The sequence below is a fragment of the Podarcis muralis genome, chromosome 5 (assembly GCF_964188315.1).
Source record: "Podarcis muralis chromosome 5, rPodMur119.hap1.1, whole genome shotgun sequence".
Taxonomy (NCBI): domain Eukaryota; kingdom Metazoa; phylum Chordata; class Lepidosauria; order Squamata; family Lacertidae; genus Podarcis; species Podarcis muralis.
In genome coordinates this window covers 3,585,577-3,592,652 of record NC_135659.1, presented here as the reverse complement: position 1 = coordinate 3,592,652, position 7,076 = coordinate 3,585,577, and positions in this window count along the sequence as shown.

The window sequence follows — 7,076 nt, the reverse complement described above, 5'->3', positions numbered from 1 at the left end:
GATGGCTTGATTACTTGCTTTATTTTTGCATTCCAAAATCATCTTAATTTCCATTGCATTCCAGTCATAATATTAATCCCTTGTACAACAACTGCAATATTAATAACTTCTATTCGTGTTGACACATTAAATGTTTTATAAAGCTACAAGTGAGGCACTTAGGCTATATCCTTGTTCTTCCAGTGTGTGGCAATTATTCTGTCCGTTGTGTTCCTCCTGTCCTTGTTAAATGTTATGTCTGTCTTTCCCCCGGTTGTTGCTGTTCCTCATCATGCCTTAGGCAGAGCTGATATCTCCTTGTTGTTCCAGAAATTTATCCATCGGTCTGTCCCGTGCTTCATTGTTTTGCAACTTTAACAACAGTTGCAAAAGTCACTCTGTCCCCATAAATAATCTGTTTTCACCATTTCCCCTCTCAGCCTGGGAAGAAGAGTGGTCTGTCGAACTGCAGATGACTCAGTAACGAACCTTATCAGTTCCTTGGCAAGTTCACAGACTCCTTTCATCCTTCCGCCCAACTGAAGATAAATGAGCAATTATACTTCCAATTAAATTAAATTCCAAGTCTTCTTAGCGCTATTCAGTTAACTCAGTAAATAATAAAGGATGGAGAAGAGTCTAAGTTTCCATCATAAACGTTTTGCATAATAGAGCTTTCCTCCTCCCCCCCTTTTTTTTACACACACAGTTCTGTTTAACGTTATATTCCATATCTACAATCCAATTTCTTTCATCCTCGCTTGTACAAATATAATTTGAAGTAGCATTCAGAGGAGGGTTGCCGAATCATAAATGTAGAGAAGAAAGCTTTAAATAAAGAAACCCCCTTCTCCCACACCATCTTTTATACCACACGAAGTCTTCTCTCAAGTTCAAACCATAAATTATGCTCTACGTAACAGGAGAACCTCTGCTTCTTAATGGCGGCGTTGGAGGGTTTTCGGCCGGCGAAGTGCTTTTGCACTCAGTGCCTCCCTGCCTCCCGCATTCCAGGCTGGAGCAAGAGCCAGGTACCGAGACTGACTGTGAGCGAAGGTCATTCCCCCCTGTCCTTGGGGGGAATTTGCAAAGATAACTACCCTCAATCATCTTTGTTTTTCCTTCACTGACAATCTCCTGCTGTCGGGGGAGCTGCCTCCATTAATGCAGAGCGGAACCAGACGGATTAAACAATGGCATGGACAAACCCTGTGATTCATCACTGAGCAATCTGCCTGCACACAACCTGCAAGTATTCCTGTTCCTAACCCAGAAAAATGTGAGTACAGAATCCAGCAGGTAGGCAGTTGCAGAGCAGTCTTCTCCAGTAACAGATGCTGCACTAACCCTGAACACCTGGCTCAACTGGTAATCACACGGAGGCAACAGAATAGACCTGTGGACTACCAATTGCCACTCCCTCTCCTCCCCACAAAAGGAGGTCAGCCCATTAGCAGCAGCACTTAAATTATCCTAAAATAAAGTCTGGAAACAAATCCACCTAGCTCTTAAATGGGACCAATGGAATCAGATACACGATCTATTACCTCCGAAAAGTACTCCAGTCATCCAGAGTTGTGGAGTACCTTGTCAACAATGTGCTGAAGATACGCAGCCCCACCTCTTTGCATCTGAAGGGGTGGCAGCGGATGTGCTGGACCAATGTCTTGCCTCCGCAGTGGACTAGATGAAACAAAGCAGACCCTGCAACCATCCCCTGAGGGTGGCAACATGAGAAGGGGCCTTTTCTGTGGTGACTTCCTGCTTGTGAAATGAGCCCCCCAGGGAGGCTTGCCTCGCATTTTCACGGCGTACGGTATATTTTGGTGCCAGGTGAAAATGCTCCTCTTCTCCCGCCCTTTGGCTAATTAAACAATCTATGGCTGGGGGGTAGTGTTTCGTTATTATACTATGTATTTTTGTGTTTTTATACAGTGAAACGACCTGGGATCCTTGGATGAAGGGTGGTATATAAATTTAAAAAATAAATAAAAAGCCTTCCCATAGTTCAGGGCACCAAATTTTGGGTTCACACAGGGCACCGCTGAAATTTAAAAGACCAAAGTCCGGCTCTGCAGGGTTCTGGGGTTCTCCACAAGCTGCCCATGGGCGGGCTAAGCAAAATGCAGTATGTGAAACAAAATGCACTATAAAATATAGGAAACGTATAGTCACGTTAAATCGCTAAACTTAGAGCTATGTTAACAAATCAGAAGCAGAGGGCTACCATAGACAACATACATTTGGAAACTCTGGATTTTTCAGGTATGGTATGGATGAGCCCCAAGGTGACTCCTGCAAGCAGCCACTAGAAGACACTCAAGGACAATAATGATAATTAAAAAGTAGCAAACCATTCTTTAATTGGGGGGGGGGGTTGAAAAAAGAGAGCTTTGTGAAGGAAGGTTGCGGCATTTGGGACTTTTTAGTTTAGAGAACATTGGATAGTTTGGAAAAAGTGGAAAGAAAAGTGTTTTTCTCCCTGTCTCCTAACACTAGAACTCCTGGACATCCAGCGAAGGATTCAGGACGGATAAAGCAAAGTCCTTCTTCATACAGCATTCAGAAACCAAAACACTCACTTCCGGTTTTTGATCGTTCGGGAGCCAGAACATTCGACTCCCAAGGCGTTCGGGAGCCGAGGTACGACTGTAATGATAATTTCATTCTGCCCCATATGTCTATGTCTTTATTGATTTCTTTCCATGTTCTCACATAGTTATCTTTATAGATGTTATGATTATTTACTGAGAGCCACACTCCTAAGTACTTCACATTCTTCTATATTTTCCAGCCAGTAATTTCCCTTAATTTGTTTTTTGCTTGATTATCCATATTCTTAACTGACATTTTGGTTTTATCTTTATATATTTTTCTGTGTTTTCATTGTCCATCATTTCCCCACTTCTCATTTAAATATGTGCATAGGGAGTCAGGGGGTCGTTGTGTCTTTGAATTCTATGTAGTGCCCACTTCGATCAGCAGAATTAGCACCACTAATTAGTGCCACATCAGACCTGTTTGCCATTTGTAAGGACTCCGTCATTGAGTGTGGCAACACTTTGGAGCCCCTGCCTACTGAGAGCAAACAGGCACCTTCACTGTCCTTTTTTCGGCGCCTGCTAAAAGCGTTCCTGATTAGAGAAGCCCACCCAGGTGCACAGAAAGTTGAGGTAATTTTAATTATTTTGGTATGTTAACTTTTGTATATTTTCATGTATATGTGTGGATTTTTATTGACTTTACTCTTTTATCTCTTGTGAACCGCTTTGAGGGTGTGGTTTTTTTTTATAATCAAGTGGTGTATAAATTTTATAAAATAAATAGGGTGAAGCCAGGGCTGCAGGTGCATCAGCTGATAACTGATTTGGGAGAAAGGCAAGGGAAGGTGCTAATGGCTCCTGGCCTTTATTGACCTTCGGCAGCTGCTGCAACACTAAACAAATTACGGTACATTACGATGCAGTCATAAGAGGGTCTGCTGTGCAATAGATGATATTTTTTCTATACTTGGCTCTTTAAGTACTCCCACTGGGCCTGCTTAATGGACCCCTTTATCTCCTAGAACTGATCTGGAAAAGGTAAAGAAAGGCAAATAGCAACATATGCCTGGTCTGGAGCAAAAGAAGCAGGCAGGTCCCTGGGGAAAAGGAAGAGGCCCTGGAGCCGGAGACGGGCTTGTGATCCACTCAGCTAGAAGCAAAGCTGGCATACAATTATGAATTAGCTTTTCTGGTCTTAAAGCATTTAAGCCTCCGCTACCTTTTCACTGGGTCTTAGATTCTATTACTTTATTCCAAGATATTGTCTACATTCACAGTCTCCATCAGTTCTTGATCCTGAGTCATCATCAATAAATATAAAGTAACTGCTTGTGCGGATTTCTGAGCCTTGCATTGCTAACCTACACAAGTTTTTAAGGAATGAGATCCCACTGAGATGAATAGGCCTATATGTGTATTTATATGTGCGTGTGTGATTATACCACTTTATTCTAGGGAAGCCTATGCATTTTACTTTTCTGAAGAGGGCCTTGGGGATCTCCAGTGGGAATTTGCAGCACCCCATCAAAATGCAGCTGGAACTATCATTGTTTTGGGCACAAGGCTCAGGGATTTTAGCTACTCAGACCTTTGGTAGTTAAATTAACCTCTACTGTGGTGTTCCTACTTAAATGGGGTGGGGTAGGATTTGTCTTTCTCATTGTGGCATTGGATGAACATTTTAGGAATCTTGTACATTGCTTTAGATGGGTTTGATTGATTTTATCTGTTTGTATTCTATCTTTTTTGTACAAAGCAATTAACAAATGTAAACAATAACAATGCAGGGAGCAGCCATTATGGTGCCCCTGGACTGATGTTTTTGAGTCAGGGATTATGAGAGTTGTGAGCCAACAACTTCTGGAGGGTAACACATTGACTATCCTTGATGTAATGGCTCCATACAATTCAGTGAAAATAATTTAAATCACCTTTGAATTATTTTGCCCTGCTTGCAGTGTGGAACATACATTCTGGTGTCTTCATTTAACCTGTTATGAATGCTGGATTTCTCTCTTTTTTCATAGGGAGGCAGCTGGAGACAACAGGCAAAGGCTTTCAGGCTTACACGACGGAGATGCAAGTGAATTCAGAGCCTGCAAATGATGCCTGCAACTTCAGAGAAGATAATTTCAGCGATTCCAGGTGTATTTCTGACTGGATGGATGGTAATAAATCCAGCCCCCTGCTAGAAAGAAGCAGAGTGAGACTATTTGCCTCCCTCAGGTCTGGTGCACTTTCAGAGAGGGCAGTTCTCCCTCTGCCACCACACTGTGAACAAGTGGAAAGTTCTTTGGCAGCACCTTTAGAAGTGTTAGTCACTCCTGGTGTCTACATTCCTGCTGGTTCTAGCTACAATCTGCATTATGAAGGTAAGAATCTTGTGCTCCAGATTTCTGAACTTCAAAGAATCTTCAGGGTCCAAGTGAGGAAGAGGAGACTTTCACCATCCTTGTTGGCTCATGTCTTGATGAGAACCTGCTACCCCAGCAAGGCAAAGCCTTGTCTTTCCAGTCCAAGAAGTGTGGCAAATCTTTCCAAAATCTCACTAGGATTCGGGACCCCAAGGAGCTATGGGCAATTTGGAATTCACACTCGTGTCCCCTTTGTGGCAAAAAGTTTTTCTGTGTGGCTAACTTGCAAGGTCAGAAGGTCGACAGGTCAAATCCCCGTGACGGGGTGAGCTCCCGTTGCTCGGTCCCAGCTCCTGCCAACCTAGCAGTTTGAAAGCACATCAAAGTGCAAGTAGATAAATAGGTACCACTCTGGCGGGAAGGTAAACGGTGTTTCCATGCGCTGCTCTGGTTCGCCAGAAGCGGCTTAGTCATGCTGGCCACATGACCTGGAAGCTGTATGCCGGCTCCCTCGGCCAATAAAGCAAGATGAGCGCCGTAACCCCAGAGTCGTCCGTGACTGGACCTAACGGTCAGGGGTCCCTTTACCTTTAAACTTGCGAGTGCATAGATTGACACATTCCACAGAGAGGCCACACAAGTGCCCAGTATGCAATAAAGGCTTCTTCTGCACTGCTGATGTTTGGCAGCACAAGATCAAGCGCTCCAGTGTTGTTTTGGGAAGTGCTGATACACTGGTCTGTGGTGCAACAGAATTTGGATAGTAGCTGGCATCCTGAGCAGCCAGGCTATGCTGCCAAAGGCCCTGGATACTGGGGAGAAACCCTGTTCTTGCCCCTACTGCAGCCGGTCCTTTGCAGAATCGGGAACTTTAAAGAGGCATGAATGGACTCATCAAGTTGTCCAAACAGAGCATTCATCATGCTGAGTTTATCGCTGTTTTAACTGCCTACAGCATGGGTAGGCAAACTAAGGCCCGGGGGCCGGATCCGGCCCAATCGCCTTCGAAATCCAGCTCACAGACGGTCCAGGAATCAGCGTGTTTTTACATGAGTAGAATGTGTCCTTTTATTTAAGATGCATCTCTGGGTTATTTGTGGGGCATAGGAATTCGTTCACCCCCCCCCCAATATATAGTCCGGCCCCCACAAGTTCTGAGGGACCGTGGACCGGCCCCCTGCTGAAAAAGTTTGCTGACCCGTGGCCTACAGATCTGGAGCTCTAATCTGGAAGAAGATGAAATGTTATTGGTATTGTCAGTCAAGTATAATTCCAAGTTTGCTAGGCTTGTTATTACGGTTGTCTTGTTGTCTTGAAAATGCTGGTTTTACTGGTTTTTTCATTGCTCCCCTCTCCAACTGTGGCACCTACCCCCACCCAATATGTTTTTATATTGTTGTAAGCTGCTGTGATAAGTTTTTACAATACAGTGCTCTCTTTCTCTCTTTCTATTTCTCTCTCTCTCTCTTTCTCTCTCTCTCTCTCTCCCCCCCCCCCCCTCTCTCTCTCGATGCCACGGCATATAGAAAGAGTCTGGTGTTTCTGTTCCTTGTGTAAATTTCAAATCATGGTAGTTTTCTCCACTACAGCTACAGTCTGTAAGGATTTGTGCCATCTAGCCAATGTATGATCTTGGGATGTTTTCCAGTGAGTTAATGATAACCAGGCAAGCTTTATAGTCATAGTAAAAACTAGTTCTGTTTATAATATGTTAATTTTTTGTCATCAAAAAAATTCAGCAACATTAGTTTTGGGCAACAGCTAATAATTTCTTTATAAATGTTAATCATTTCTTCCCCCACCCTCAACTTTTTATTCCCATTTTACAGCTGTGTTACATAACCAACAGCAACAACAGCAAAAACAAAACAAAACAAAAAAAACCCCTACAATTCCCCACTCTGGAGATATCCTCATTTGTGATAATAGCAATTCCCACACAAGAAAGACAGTCATTTCTATAAATTGTTTTCATGAAATCCATATGTTAGTGTAAACCCCAGGGCAGCTTTTTTCAACCTCGGGTCCCTAGATGTTGTTGGACTATAATTCCCATCATCGTCAGCCAGCCTGGCCAGTGATCGGGGTGATGGGAGTTGTAGTTGAATTACATTTGCGGACCCAGGGGTGAGAGAGGCTGGCCCAGGGACTGGTCCTCGACTTTCTGGTGCATTTGTAAAAGACATGTCCATCATTTATG